Genomic DNA, 17,273 nt, shown 5'->3' with positions numbered 1-17,273 from the left:
AGTTAGGGGTTAACTATGGTTCGGTTAAGGTTAAGAGGGTGATTAGGGTTTAGCTAACTACGGTTATTAACTAACTAGGGTTAGGTGAACTAGACTAATGACTAACTATAGTTAGTAGGGGCGGTTTGGGCAACTAACTAGGGGCATTAACTATAGTTAATAAAGTAGTTAAGGGGTCGACTAGGGTTTGGGTTCTAACTAAGGTTAAGTAAGGCTAGGTTTTAACTCGAGTTAGGGGTTAGCTTTTAACTTAGGTTAGTAACTAACTACCTACGATTTAATCTAACTATAGGTGCCTAACTAACTACGGTTAGGTATTAACTAAGGATATAACTAGGGCTAACTAATTAACTAGACTAAGGTTGGGGTTTAGCTAGAATCAGTTAGGGTAAACTATGGGCTGGTTAATGAGGGTCGGTTAAGACTAACTAGGGGTTTGACTAAGCTAGGGCCGACTAGGGTTATGGCTTGGGGCGGTTTAGGTTAACTTAACTAGGGTTAGTCTAGGTGGCGGTTTTGAATAAGGCATTGACTACACACCAACCTAGAGTCATTAACTAATCTAACTAAGGTAGGGTTAATCTAAATTAATTACTATATTAAATATACACTACAATTAGAATCTACTTAATTAGACCTACACGAATTTACAAACCTAATTTAATTCAATAACTTACCCTAATTAAATACACACGATTTTCTAAAATCTAATTCTAATGCTACGTTACTAATTTAATTAACACCTAATTAATGCTAATTCAAATAACGAAATTAGTAAATAGGGCTTTCAATGATAGACCACGAATTTGGTATGAGTTACCTCCTCTCATTATTGCATTAATTGCACTTAGGAAAGTGTTCAACTTCAAAAACCGTCCAACCCATTGGATTCACACGTTTTTCCAAATAGGCATTAAAAACTATTAAATCCTTTTTGAAAACCTTCCCAAAATCACACTACACGATTTTGACTAGTCTTAAAAGAAGAAGTAGCATTTAAATTCTTGCCAAATTCGAGTATACCATTTTGGAACTCTTTTGAAAATCCAAGCATTAAATCCTCTTTTTGAAAATCTTTCCCAAAGCAACCCACACGATTTTTGGGGTTGGCTTTAAATGGGTATTTATAAGTTCAAAACTTCCAAAAATTCATGTAAATGCTTTTGGAAGGACCTTTGGAATTCCAAAGGGTTTCCAAAAATCGTGTACATGCTTTTTAAAGAGCCCTTGGAATTCCAAAGGTTTCATCTTTGAAAATGAGAAGTCATTTATGACTTGGTTGGGAAATAGGGCTTTTATTAAAAGCAATTCACGAATTTAGAGGGATTGGTCTTCTACCAAAAACGTCTCTTACTACATTGACCACATTGCCCTTAACGAAAATCTACATTATTTACATACCTAGGCTAAAGTAAAATTAATCTAACTAACTTACTATCTATATAAATTATTCTAAGGGTATGCATAAGAAATCACGAATTTGGAAAGTCTCTATTGAATTAACACTACACTAAGAAAAACGAAATTCTATACTAATGTTAATTTAGCTAAAACGAAAATTAAAGATTATAATTATTCTAAAGAACACATACCTAAACTACTTATCAAACACAATAACAATCATCTATAAGCTACTATCTACAGAATTTTTAAGCAACACACGAATTGAGCAAACCTAATATGCAATCTACATTAAGCTAGCAACATAGAAACTACAAACTAAGGATTCTAAGCAAAACCGAATTATACTATCTTACACATGATACAACTAAACTATTAAAACTAAAAACATGAAGAAATGAACAAAATACTATGCTGGACATGAAAATAAAAACTGAAAAATGAATTCTACACAACCCTACAACTCGACTAGCACCAAAAACACAAAACAGAAATGCATACTAAACACCATACACGATTTAAAATCTATGAAAACCTAAACAATAATGAACAAATTGACATGAACATAACAAAGAAAAGAACTACAGAAAATGCTACAAACTGCTGGACATTCTACCTAAAAACAGGAAAACAACAATCGGTACTTAACTTTTATCAAAATCTAAAAACGCCTAAAACATGAAATCTCATAAACACTTTTCCTAATGTATTAAACGCAATTAAAACAACATCCATTAGACTTAGAACAACTGAGAAAACGCAGACATATAGAAATCTCACTTCAAACACACGCACACACCCAAAACATGCCTAAAAACTCCCAACGTTGGATTGAAAAACATACAAGTAAATGACTCAAACACCTAAACATCCTACGTGCTGGCTTTTGCACGAACAAAAGCTATACTAAGGCTGACAAAAATACAGAAAAATGCAGCACATTACACACGCACATGATAGGTTTTAACTAGAAGCAATGGGTGAGAATACCTACCTCTTGGGCGATCCGAAGAATGGGGGGATGAAGAGAAGAGCGGACTTTGCTTGACTCCATGCCACGAGGAACCTCGTTGATGCTGTCTAACATCTCTTTGCTGTACTTTTGCAGGGATCCACAGGTGGTGGTGTTCCGGGAAGAGGAAGAAGAAGAAGAAGTGGTGAAGATGCGTAGAGGGTCGTACGGGGGTAGAGACGACCGGCCATGGAGAAGTAGACTGCACCCCTACCATGGCTAGAACACTCCAATGCTGCAAATACTTGCAAAAGACAACCTCAATGATTAGTTTCAGCAAAGGGAGAAGAAAGACAAGATGTGAAAAGAAAAGAATGGAAGAAGAGGGTGGCGTCTCCATTGAAGATGGTCTCCATGGATGAGGAAGAAGGTGGATGAGAGGGGCGGCTTGGGAGAAGGTGGAGTTGAGCTAGAATCGTGCCCCTAGGGCACGAAAATCAAGACAAAGACAAAGAATGGCTGGGAGTCTCCCCCTCTTTTGACGATTTGGCTTGTTTGGATTATTTTACAAAAACAGGATTAAAATAAAAAATAATTCCTGGGCGCCTCTTTCTGCAGGGGGTTTTTAGAAAATGTTTTTACAAAACTTAAGTGGGCTGGAGTTGGGTTAAATCCATGTAATTTGGTCCAGATCCAAAGTCCAAATGGCCGTCTGGATCCAAATCTCTCAAATCGGATCCGATATTTGACCCGTTACACTATAAATGTCATAATTTCTTCGTTTTAAGTCCGATTTCATTGAAATTCGAACCAGAGCTCCCTAACATCATTATGCACCCAAGTGTATGCTTTAAACCTATAGATGATGCATTTATGCAGTGAAAATGTATTAATAAAACGTGATATTTATGCATCATCAGACCCTGTGAGCGGTCATTTGTGTTAAGGCATGTATCGCAGTGATTTTCATTGATTATGGCCTTTGTTGAGGATTGGGTTCCCAAAGGATTCTTTGTGAGGGTAGGTATGGCCAAGACCAGGTAATCCAGCTAGAGTGGTAGAATCTCTGTGAGGATACACTATTCAAGACCGGGTAGTCGCGGAGACAGTGAACTGTGAGGAAGTGTATTGTCCAAGACCAGGTATACCATCTAGGGTGGTGAATCCTTGTGAGGTCGTACGTTACTTAGATCAACCGATCCGGTTGGGGACTTGTGTGATTTCGATGAAAAGTTATGATGAACAGTTTTGATCTTCTGATATTGATTGATATAGCCAATTATGAATCTATAGGTTTGACCTTCTAGCGATCGCGGCCTGTAGGATGTCGCCTGAGATTGTTTGTGGAACGTGTTTCTATATCATGTTGTTGCACGATTGAGTTGCAATATGACCTTTGCTTGAATTGTGATGAATGTTACCTGAATTATGTGTGTTGGGTGTTCATGATTTTTGTATGATTGCTGCGATTATCGCTTAGCGAGCATGGTTGTCAGACCTATCGATTGATTATTGTGTCTTTTTGTCATGATAGATGACTTGGAAGACTAGATGCAACGATATTTTGGGCATTGTGAGCAACCTTGCAGAGGTTGTGCAACAACAAGGGGTTGTGATTCAATAGTTGGGTGCGAATCTTCACCACGTAGCCCAAGATAGACAAAATAATAATAGGGTTACCTATAAGCGATCCATGGAATTGGATTATCCTGCCTTTAAGGGTAAGATATACCGTGAGACTGCCGAATCATGGATACGTGAGAGAGCGGAAGCGTCAGAAAGTATGTCGAAACTACCAGTGAAGGCAATCCCAGCAATCGAATGTCCAGCGAAAGTGTCGACGATGCGACGAAGATCATGCTTTTGGAGCTTGTCCTCGTTTTGATGGCAAGTGTTTCAAGTGTGGACAACCGAGGCATATTGCCAAGTTTTGTTCGAAGAAGTCTACGGGAGACTTAGTTGTGGACGATTAGGCGTTGTCAGACGAGATCTGACCATTTTGGTTGTTGTTTGTTGCTTTATGATTTTGCAGAAGAAATCCTTTTGAAGGAGGGTAGGGTGTAACACCCGCAAAATTTTCTGAGGAATTTACTGCTTACTTAGTGTTGATATGTATGCTTTCATATATTTACGAGGTTATATCGCATAATTAAGTATAATTTGACTGTGCCTTGTGATTTAGCTTTGCACCCTCGACCCGAAAATCGCGTAAATGTACTGTGTAAGTAAGAAGGGCCTAATTCCGGACGAATTGACCCTTGAAAATTTAACAGTAAATTTATAATATGTTTTTATAGTTTGTTCCTGAATTTGGCACCTGTACGACGTAAAATCTTTGTCAGTGCATGTGAATTACGAGTTTTTCTCTACGATTGGACACAAATCGTAATACGCTTAATTCTTGCAAACGAAAGGTAATTTTCTTAAGAGGCATCAAGCATTCCATGTTAATTGAGGTTTTGAAGAGAACTAAATTATTTATTGGAATTAATTTAATATTTTAATGCATTAATTAAGCATTGTTTTGAAACCTTATGCATAGGCGATTTTGGATTTGGATCCAGATGGACTAGAAGACCCAAACCCATTGGGCGTCCTCTCTAGAGGACGATTTAGGCTTTGGTTGACCAGCTGGTCAAAGGTAGACCAGCTGGGTGGCACTTTTGTGAAAATTTGCATGGTTTTAAAAAGGAGGCCACTATTGGCCATAGATCTTTTCAAAGACTCATGATGAAGCATCATGAGGGGCACATTTTTCTAAAGGAGGCATGGGGCTGGTGCCCCATGGTATTTTTGAAAGAATTTTGAAGGTTTTCAAATGCCTAAAACCGATAGAGTGGCTTGGGCGGCAAGCCTTGGTCATCCTATCTAAATATTTCAAGCTTTAAATGCTTTTTCAAAGGCTTTGAATGGCGTTTTTGAAAAGCCTTTTTAAAAGATTCAAAAGGAGAACATGCATTGGCTATAGGGGGCGTGGAGAACCCCAGCCATTCATCCTAGCTGAGGTAATCCCAGCCGTCCATTAATTTAACCCTACATATTTAAAGATTTATGAGAGAGAAAGAGGCCATTTCATTTAGGCGAATTTTGTGGAGCCTCTCTCTCTTCCCCCTCTTCTTCTTCTCCAAACGTGAGAGAGTGTGACAGAGTTAGAAAGTGTTGCAGCTGCGTTGGGTGGAGCTTCTCAACCCTAGCTACCATCTCCATCTTCCCTAAAGCCTCGAAGTGAGATTTCTAACCTCCTTTAAATTGCATGATTTCTAGTTTTTGAGCCAATGAAGCATACAACCTTTCTTTCCATTGTAAGGCATGAAACCAAACTCCATCTTGTGCATTTTATGAAGTGCATGGAGATTTTGGTGGATTAGGCTATAAATGTGTTACATTTTTGTGAGATTTTCCATCACCTTCAATGTGTGTAAAATCGTGAGTTTTTCTTTGCATATACCAAGTGTGGGTGGCGTTTTTGAACAAGATTTTTACATGTTCATGTATTTTCTTTTCATGAGCTGCCATTCATGCTTTATTCCAGATTTGTGAGTTTGAGCATGCTCTTATGAAGTTGTTTTCCTTCGTTATGCTAGTGGCTGCAATGTGAAACACCATTAATTGTTTTCTGTGTTTTCTATGGTTTGCTACACTCTCTTCTTTTGTTGCTGAATCGAGGCAGCCATGGATCTGCCCAGCTATGCAACGAGTTTGATTCTTTTTCTGCAGACTTTCGGTTGGCAAGGACGCCGTGGACCAGCCCCACGTCATGCAGCCTACCCGGTCGGGCCAACCCCTTTGGGTTTGGGTGTTGCTGGCCTGGGCTAGTCGGGTCGAGCCTAACATGAAACACACCATATGTGTTTTCCCCTTTCAGCTGAAGTTTTATGTTTGCTGTTGGCCATAGTCATCTTGGGACATGGCTTTATTTTGTTTCAGCTGGTCTAGCCCGGACCGCTGGACATGTCCAGCAATATTTAACGCCCCTGACCGAACCTTGGTATGGGCATTTTCCTTTTTTTCGGTATGGTCTGGAACGACCTACAGCCGAACCCACATTGGGTTCGTGGGTGTTGGAAACCCCAGTTTGCCCTGACACGGTCTAGACCGATTGTGGTTCAGACCTGTCAAAAGTGTGTCTATAGCTTGTTCGGTTGAGGCATCTTCTTTGCCTTCATTTCCAGTTCTTGGTGCAACCCTTCCGGGGGTCCCAATGGGCCTGACATGGTCTGGACCAACTCGCTCCAGAACTGTCAAAGGCCCTGGCCAAACCCAGTTCGGCTGGGGCGTTGAGCCCCTTTTTGTTTTCGGGCTTTGATTTGAACCTTGCTGCAGCTTTGTACTGGTGAGGCTGCAGCTGGGCCTGCACCCCTCCTTTGGCCATTGGCTGGAGCCAACTTCGGTCTGGACCAGTCGGTCCAGACCTGGACCGTTGCTTGGTGAGCCTGCTGCAACAGAGTTGCAACAGGTGGGTCACCTCTGAGTGCAAGCTGCATAGCCTGCACCCTTTGCGTTGTGGAGTGGTGGCTGTGCCACACGTGTGGTCTGGACCAGTTGGTCCAGACTTGGGTTTCTCTTACGGCTGCAGCTGAATGCCTTATTTTGGTTCAGCAGTATCGCCCATTTTGGGCCCTGCTGCATGCGCATTGTGCCCCATGGCACCGGGTGGCCGGTGGTCACAGTAGCTAAACATTTTTCCTCCCATTGCTGTGCGTTTAAGCATTGTTAGTGAGCCTATAGGCTGCAGCCTATGCGGCTGCAGGTGCATGCATAGCACGGGGTCCAATACCCCAATAACCTTATGGAAGTTGACTTGTTGCGTCTCAAACAAGAGTGTGTATTTTTCCAAAGCAAATGTATATATATATACATAGTCATTTATGCGCGAAGAAATGACACCTTAAATACCTCTATTACTTATGAGTTGATGTGAATCAAGAAAACCACAGACGTAGTGGCATTTGCACAAGATCAATCTATATATATCCGAATGCATTGGTTCGATGATTCGAACACCTTGTCTCCACCTAAGTGTTTCATGACACTTGGCATTTGCACACTTTTCGATGGTTATGACCCTCGTTGTATAGTTATGGGATTCACGAAATTTAAGAGTTATCACATAACCCTGACGGAGTAGTGTTAGCAGGACAATACCTTGTGTATCCATGTCGTAGAACTCCTTGGCGAGTTATTTCGGGTTGTAGACCCACTTTGCGAGACGAGCTCGCTTATGATAGAGATATAGTTTTGCATGCTTGTGCACACCACTTATTTGTTCAAGAGCTGCCCTACCGTGACAAAATGTTTCTAACTGCCTCATCGCGAGACTTGAGCTCTTACATCATTACACTGCTAGTTCTCTTGCTTCGTAGTGTTACATAGGTTGCCCATGTACTTGTCACATGATGCACACGTATGCTCACACACACTTGTGCTTTATTTGTTTAGTTCGTATTATTGCATATTATGCAAATGCCTCTGTTGTTTATACTTGTGCAAAGGCTAGTAAACATGTGATTCTCTTACACTTTGCATGTGGCACATCCTGAAACTGTTAGTGAGTAGTGCGTACCTTGAGGAGGTACATGACTTGAGGCATTGGTAAGCGCACCAGGTGCACTTACTTCAAGAATGAAAAGACTGAAAATATAACACCACAAGGTATGAATGTAAATGACTTGTCGTGAGCTCAGTGGGAGTCCTTGGGCAGTGGCCCTTGTGTTGTGAATGGACTCTTATGTGAATATAACCTAAACCAGAAATAAATAATATGGTGTTGTGACTGCTTTCATGAGCAGTGTGTTCCGTTGACCGTGTGAGGCTGAGCACGTGCATGGGCAGGCCAAGTCCTCGTTTTGCGTACCCCGCAGAGACCACGAGGCAAATTCCTTGTTGAGAGGTATGACTGAACATGAGCCTAAGAAAGATAAACCGCTTCGCCCCATTCACAAAACGGTTCACCTTGGAGAGGGTGGATGGTACAACGCTGAGTGACTTGTCGTTACTACGACATGTGTTTTGATAGGAGTTGTAGCATCCTTTGGCCTCCAGTCACTCAGAGTCAGGGAGGTCAAGGTTGCCTTTTTAGGACCTCACTACTGCAGTAGTATGGATTGCAATCCTTGCCTATGTGAGTGTTTTCTCCCAGTTGTGTGTTGCTCGCATGAGGTTAACTCGGTTTGTAGCTTCCCTGGTTACCACACTAGAACTTGAATAACAGACACAAGGTGCATGTCTCACAGAATGCGAGGTTCCTTCCCGTATCTGAAGGAGTAATCAGAAGAACTTAAAGACTAACCAAACAGCTGACTTACTGTAGTTGCTACTTTACTAGTTCAATAGTTTTTACTTTAGTTGCTATACTTGTTCAGCTGTTACTTCAGTTACCTTTCTTGTTCAGTTGTTACTTTAGCTGCTTGTTGTTCAGCACTCGTTACAATTTAGTTTATTGCTTTAGTTACTTGTTTTACTGTTACTTCAACTTTGTTGGCTAATATTTGTCACTTTCGCACTTACGTGACACAGTTCCCCGTACTTGGTTTATTATGTTCTATGATGCATACCTCTATATAAATGTAATGAACTGTGCAAATGGGCTGTGTTTGTGGTTGATTTCTCACCAGCTCGAAAGAGTACTGACCCCGTTTTATAGGGATACAAGTGTTTGCATAGGCGTGCGATGGAGCTCGATGTGCCGCAGTGGACTCTGAACCCATACTTTTGGAAACTCTAAGGATCTTGGCAGTTGTTGATTTGTAGAGGGTTTGGTTGTACGATTTGTAAATGTATTAAATAAAAGTTGTTTCCTTATTGTTGTTTCACTCTTGCGACCCACCCCGGAGTTCGCCACTTGTTGTTTTCCTTTTTGGTTTCTTCCGCACTTGCGGACTTGTTTTAAAAAAAAATAAGTTTACCGAAAATCCAAAGGATTTTCAAGGATTTTACAAGTTGAGAAATCTGGGGGTTGTTATCGTCGCAAAATTTTTTCCCTCTTCCTTGCGGGAGAGAAAGGAAAATCGTTTCCGCGAGTCAAACTTTGACCACAGTTTTGGAATTTGTTTTGAAATACTTGCCTCCATTTTTTAAAATAGCGGGAAAATCCATGGGATGGGGCTCGACCTGTCAGTACGAGGTTCGACCATTCCTGCCGCCTTTAACAGGGGTAATTGAACCAAGGACCAAAAATGTGCTTGACTTAGTTAAATTATCGAAATTGTGTTTTATCCTAAATGCACAGAGAATTCAGGCATGTGCTATGCAATTTTGTAGAATGCAATTTGGAAAAACATGATGTATGCACAGAAAATGTTTTGGAGTTGGAAAATATTTCTCAAGAAAAAGATGGAAATTAATCTCTCAGAAAACTCTGATGAAAAGATTTGAAATCTCGAGAAAGTTTATAAAGATTTGGGAAAATCATGAATGGTTGAAAATCCTGGGAAAATAGAAGTAATTCTTGGGGAAAGGGTAAACTTTTGAAGGGGAAATGCTTGTGAGAGAAAATTCCAACTTTGAAAACTTTCTTTGGAAAATGATTGAAATTCATTGAAAAACTCTTTGGAGAAGGAAAATCAAAACTCGGGAAAGTGAAATCCAGATAATATTGACCTTGAAATATTTAAAAAATCGATTTTGATTCTTGAGAAAAATGAAAAATTCCTTTTGAAAATAAATCTTAAGAAAATAACATTTTCCAGGAAAAATCACGAGAAACTTGATTTGGAAATTCTAACTTTCAAAATTTTTAGAGTTTCTTGAAGAATTGATTTCCATGGAGTGAAATTTTCTTGAGAAAATCAAATGATGCCATGATGCAGATGATCTGAATGTATGAATGCACTTTGGAAAAGATATTCGGAAAGATTTTTTGAGAAATTTGTTGGAAAAATGTGTATTAAGCCAAAGTAAATTCTTCACATATTCTGACTGCGGCCATGAACATGTTCAGAGTTTAATTGATTCAATTCACAATATTTTACAAAATTGGAAATATGAGGTGCAATTTTGAAGATAGCCTAAGAGTGTAGGCTCTGTGTGACTAGTAAAATGGGTCTCGTCCATATTCTGACTAGGGCCATAAATATAGACTCCACCGAGTTCATCAACTCCCTAAGAGTTGGTGCACGTGTCATTCGTGTACATCCACAGTGATTTGAAAATAAAATGCATGATCCACGCAATCAGGATATTGCAAGAACTCAAACTATATGAAATGTATCTTAATCTAAGCAGAAAAATAAATATTATTCCAAAGTTTACATTTGATTGTTACATTATTGAAAAAAAAAATATTTGATAGCCCCAAAAGAAACCATATCTTCCAGATTTTTCTGCAAAAGTGGGTTAGTACAAGGAATGGATATACAAGATACCCAAGGAAATGGGTATATACATAATATGTACAATGAAGATATATATATGTATATCTCTAAATGCTCAAATTTGTGCTAAGTGATATGTAATAATGGAGGTATATTTACAGGAGAAAATATCTACCTAAATGCTTATGCATGAAAAACAAAGGCATATGAAGAGCTCTCTCTCTCTCTCTCTCTCTCTCTCTCTATATATATATATATATATATATATATATATATATATATATATATGCTTATAATGGGAAAATATACATAATACTTGAATTCCCATATATAATGGGGGAAATGTAAGTTGGAAAACAGGATTGCGTTGAAGTAGTAAACAGAAAATAAAGCATGAATGAACAAAACAGAAAATGAACAAAAGAACATAAAATTACAGATTTCAGAAAATAAGAACATGTGAAAAATGAAAAACAGGAAAGACTGAAGGAAGAAACAAGGACTAGAACATGCTGAAATGAAAAAAATAGAAGTATTGAATAAAGACAACAAGAAAAAGATTATTAATGAATGAAAATATACAACAACAAATGAAAGGAATGAAATATAGGACAAAAATACAAAGGAACGACAAGAATGTAAAATACTCAAAACAGGAAAAACTGAAATGTAATTCACTAAAAAAACAGGAAAATGAATTGAAAAACAAAAGTTGGAAATTAAAAGAAATTGACTTAACACAGAAAATATAATGAATGAATGACAAAAAAAAATATTTTGCATAAAAAGAATAGGATGCAACGACTTATGCTGAAACAAAACTTTACCCAAAAGAAATTATAGATTGCGGAAAATTAGAAGATGAATAATCAGAAAATCAAAATCTAATAGAAAATTACAATGATCAAAACAAGAAATTTAAGAACTTATGAACCTAAGCTAAAAAAAAAGAATAACATTTGTAAATTGAAATAGAATATGAGACTTAAATCAACATCAGACAATACATTGAAACAGAAAACAAGAATCAAACGATGCACTAAACTAGGAAACAATTGATTTGAAAACACAAAATTAAAGGACAATGTAAAACAGGAAATAACTAGAAACATGCCATAGACAATACAATGAATCAATTTGAAATGCAAAACATCAAACAAGTGCAGAAAATTCATAACGACAATTGAATATACTGGAATTCAAAATAATGAGGAACATGGAATCAAGAAAATGACAAAATCAGGAAAATGAAAAACAAAACAAATCAAGAATTTACTGCAAAATAACGAAAACTTGTGCGATTGTTATCATCACAAAATTTTTCCCCTCCCTTGCGAGAGTGAAACGAATTTTGTGAGTCAAACTCAACCAAAGTTTTGAAAGTTACTCGCCTCTGTTTTGAAACTTTGCAGAAAAATTCTGTGGAATGGGATCCGCCTGTCGGTACGAGGTTCAACCGTTCCTGGTGCCTTTACCAGAGGTAATTTAACCAAGGATCAATTATGTGCTTTAACTTGACTCGAATATCTAAATTATGCTCTATTTTTTCTAGAATGCACAGAGAATCAGGCTTGTGCTATGAAATTTTGAAAATAATACAAGTTTGAGAAACATGATGTTTGCTTTGGAAAATTGAAATGTACTTGGAAAATAATTGAAAAAATGCTTGAGATTGGAATTCCTGAGAAAATCATTGAATTTTATTGGAAATCAGAATTTTGGATTGAAAAATGAATTCTCAGGAAAACTTGAACTTTGGAAAATCAATTTTGAGATTTGGAATTGCTTTTCTAAGAAAATGGATTTGAGAATCTTGAGAAAATCAGAAAATTTTTTTGGAAAATGATTTTTTGAAATGGAAAATGGATTCTCAAGAAAATGAGATCTTTGAGAAAATCAATTTATAAAAACTTGGGATTATGACATTTGAGAATCTTAAAACATTGGAAAATCTTGATTTGAACTTGGGAAATACTTTAAAATCTCATTTGAAAATTTAGAGTTCTGAGAAAATCAAATCTTCAGAAAGACTTGAAAATTTTTGAGAAAATTGATTTTTCTGAAATGGAATTGGGAAATGATTTTGAAAATGATGCAAATTGAATGAATGAATATGAATTTGAATGATATTTTATTGAGGAATTGGGAAATTCTTTTGAAGTTTTGAGGAATGCAGTGCATTTTGAAGTTAGCCTAAGTGTGTAGGCTGAAAGATCATAAATCTTGGTTTTCTTCGTATTCTGACTATAGCCATAAATACGAATCCCACAGAGTTTATAAACTCCATAAGGGCTTGTGCATGTGCCATTCGTGTAAACCATAGTGAATTTGAAATAATTGAGCATAAATCATACATCACATATTGAAATTTGCAGAAATTAAACTATATGCAATGCAACCCTATTCTAAGCAGAAATGTAACTCTTATTCCAAATATTACATTGCTTTTTACATTTAATTGAATAAAATAAAGAACTAAAGTGACTAAGCCATCTTCTTGAATGTTCCTGCAAAACTGGAAAACAAGGTTAGCATAAAAATATAGGTTTTTGTGAATTTATCCAAAAATATGTGAAATTATCGAATATTATTCAGATATAAACCCAAATGTATACCCTATTTGATATAAACATGATAAATAATGAATAAAGTTTGAAAATAAACTTGAAAATTCGAAATTGGGGTCAAAATGACCAAAATACCCCTGATGACCTTGAAATGAGGGTTTTCTGAAAGAAATTTTGTAAATTTTGGAATTTTGAAAATCAAATAAAAAAAATCAAATACAATATGATGAAATATGATAATGTGGATGAAAATTTATGAAATTAAAGATTGAAATTTCGAAATTATGGTCAAAATGACCAAAATACCCCCGATAACAAGACTATGGCCTTGAAACCAGGGTTTTATGAAATAAATTTTGCAAAAATGGAAAATGTGAAATGAAAATGACATTGAAATTAACCCTAATATGATTCTACATGCTAATTTACATGAATAAAACCCTAAAATGGCAAAAATATCATAAAATATCAAATTCAACCTGATTTTCGCCTCTGAATTTAAAGATAAACTAACATGTAACTCAAATGAACTTGGAATTAAACCAAATTTGGCATATACACCTAAAATAACCCTAAAAACAGAATGGAGCTCGAAAATCTATTTTTTTAGGATACCAAACTTCCATAAAAATTTCCCAAATTTTATGGGGTGACATAAGACAGTAAGGCAAAGATTTTGTCATTTTACACTTTCTGGTTTTGACCTATGGTCGGAGCTGTGCCACTCCGGCAAGTCGGATCGAAATCCGGCGACTCTAGGATTTGGGGAAAACAGATAGGTTTTGATAGAAAATATGGGGAAAATAGTAAACACATGGGAAAAAGGCTGAAATTGTGAAAAAATGTCACTTACAAACAGATAAAAAATTGATATTTTGACACCATTGGAATTCGGGTTACGGTTTGGAAAAAGTCACACTGTTATCATAGACCCGAATATCTGAAATTTTTGGATATTGGAATCTGTCAGATAGAAAAGAAAATTTTGGAAAAAATACTGAAACAGTTCCAAAAACCCCCAAATTTTGGGAAATGACAGAAAAATATGTTAGAAACAACGTTAGTGTTGAAAGTTCTTGTAGATGGGCTACGTATTGAACGGACTTGGTGCATTCGGGTCTGTCCACACCCTGAAAAACGAAAATCAAGATTTTCCCATGGGTATGAGAAATTTGATTTTTGGCAGAGGTCAAAACTAATTGGAAAAACTTAAAAATTTCCAGATCACTAGTAGACTAAATTATGAATCCACTATGATTTTTGAAGGATAATCCGGATCTCCCACGAGGGTGATGCCGGAGGTTCTTGTCTGCTAAAGCAGAAATTGAAATTTCTGGAGGGTTCAAAATCCAAGGTCAATATTTTATTTTTTTTATGAAACTTTGAATTTCAAACTAATCCAATTTTTTTACAGGAGTTTAATGACACATAAATATAATGATCACGAAATTTACAGGATTTATGAATGAAAAATCTTACATGAAATTCTAATTGGATTCTACGCATATACATAAAATTATAAACCACCAATGGAACTTCAATAAAATTAAATTAAATAAGAAAAATGAATATGAAAACAACGTAATAATACTAAACCTATTGTCTAAAACGTGAAAGCTATATAAGAAATGAAAATGAAACCAAAAATCAACAGGGGGCACGATTCATCTTGATATGGGCCATTACAAGGAGGGATCCGATCCATCCTTTGAATGAATCCCTTCACTTAATGTAGCCAAGTCCAATCTTATAACTTTTCAAAATTATCCATGATACTTTTAATCAAATGAATCCATTTTTTTTTTTTGAGACTAGATTCACATTGACCCTTATGAAAATAGGCATGGGAGAGACTCTACCTTAGAAGAGAAGGCCTTGCTTGGATCGGCCGGTAGTAGGGAGTTGTGACCTCACCGGAGGGATTCTAGTGATTGCTACCGATTGGAGGCTGGAGTTGCTGGAATCAACTATGAGAGTTGATGGCAATGGAAGGCTGATCCCTTTGTTGAAGATGACTGCACTTGCTGGAGAGCCGAAGAACCGGTTGTTGTGGTGGATGTAGCAAAGGAGGGACCCGTGTTATGCTGCCGCCAATGATGAAGTGCTTGGAAGTGTGGCTGCAATGAAGGAGTTGTTGGAGCTGGTATTGATGGAGAGTTGCAGCTGTGGTGAGGTTGGCTGGAATGAAGGAGTTGAAGGCTGCTGTGTAGAGGACGTAAAGAGAGAGAGAGAGAGAGAGAGAGAGAGAGAGAGGCGTTGAATGAGGCAGCCGTCCCTTTTTTTTTTACCCAAAATCCAAACTTAGGTTCTAATGTAATCTTCAAATTAGGTCTTTGATGAAAAAAATGAATTTTAATGTGGGGAGAGGTATGCGTGAGAGAGAGGAACACTCTCAGCCGTATGGGTGTATGGTAATAGAAAGAGAGTAAGGAAGAAAGGGTAAAGAACGAAGGGAAGGAAAAGGAAAGAAGAGGGGAAGAAGGAAAAGGAAAGAAGAGGAAGGAAAGAGCGAAGAAAAAAGAGGGAAAGGAAGAGAGGAAGAGGGGCTTACGTGAATGGCTGGAGAAGAAATAAAGGAGGAAGGAAAGAAGAAAAAGAAAGAAAGAAAAGAAAGAAGAAGAAGAAAGGAAGAAAAGAAAGAAAGCAGAAAAAGAAGAAAGGAGGAAAGAAAAGAAAGAGGAAAAAGGAAAGGGGAAAGAAAAATGAGAAAGAAAAAAATGGAAAGTGGGGAGGGGGCTGGTCGACCCCCTTGTGGGTCCCACCTCCTTTAAAAAAAATAAAATAGAAAAAATAAATACAAATAAAATAAAATTAAAACAAAAGAAAACAAAAGAAAAGGAAAAGATAATTTTTTTTGAAGGAGCCATCTCAGAGTGGGCTCTCTTTCCAAATTTGAAATTCATTTTAATAATCATAGGGGTAAAATGGTCTTTTTAGAAAATTTTCGGACGAAACGAGCTATTTTTGGCAGTTTTTGAAACGAGCTTGGATTTTGAAGTTCAATACCCCATTGTGAAGCAAATCCAGTGTAGAATTTAAAATTTTGATTTTGAAAGAAATCCCGATTGTTTTTCTTAAGAAAATACTTCCAAATTTATTTCCAAACGAAACAAGCTATTTTTGGCAGTTTTTGAAACAAGCTCAGATTTTAAAGTTCAATACCCCATTGCGAAGCAAATCCAGTGTAGAATTTAAAATTTTAATTTTGAAAGAAATCCAGATTGTTTTTCTCAAGAAAATATTTCCAAATTTAGAATCTCGGGGGTAAAAATATCAATTTTGGAAACCTGGGGTTTGAAATTGATTTCTGAAAGCTTTTAAAACTCGATCTGGATTGAAATTTATAAAACTGGATTTCTGGACTTCAAAAATGAAATGAAATATGATGAAATGTTATGAAATGCTGAGAAATGATATAAAATTATGAGAAATGACATGAAATGACATGCAAAATGCTAACCTTGAATGAAAAATTTTGGATTTTAAAACTCTGATTGGCAGCTGTACCAGTTCAAAAAGCATAAAAACTGATAAAATTTGCAAAATGGTTGAAGAAATGGTTTTCGGACTCTACTGGGTTAGAATGACACTGAAAATTAGAGTTTGAGCTGGATTGAACTGAGATAAGTTGGATTGAGCTGGGTTGTAGAGTTTCAGAACTCAAATGAACTGATCAGGCACTGACTAAACTGACCTTTCCGACTGAACTTTCAAGAAAAACTACCATTTTTAGAAAAATGGTACGGAATGGTCACTGGAGCGAAGTGAATTATCGATCTGAGCTGGCTTTGAGCTAAAACAATGGTCAGTAATACTGACATAAACTAAAATCGAAGCTCAAACACTAGCTCAATTGACTGAACTCAACTCAGTTTCAGCTGAAAGAGCTGAAATGGACTAAAATGGGCTCTTGGACACTCAGAAATGGTTCTGAACTGAAACTGGAGCACTCGAACTTCTGGTGAGCTCAAGTTAGGCTCTGGGGAATATGACTGACTCAGAGACAATTGGCTTGGATTTGAGTGAGAAATGAACTAATTT

Source organism: Nuphar pumila, chromosome 14 (assembly GCF_984573655.1).
Source record: "Nuphar pumila chromosome 14, dmNupPumi1.hap1.1, whole genome shotgun sequence".
Classification (NCBI taxonomy): domain Eukaryota; kingdom Viridiplantae; phylum Streptophyta; class Magnoliopsida; order Nymphaeales; family Nymphaeaceae; genus Nuphar; species Nuphar pumila.
The sequence above is the reverse complement of the archived record's forward strand: the minus strand, read 5'-3'. Positions refer to the sequence as shown.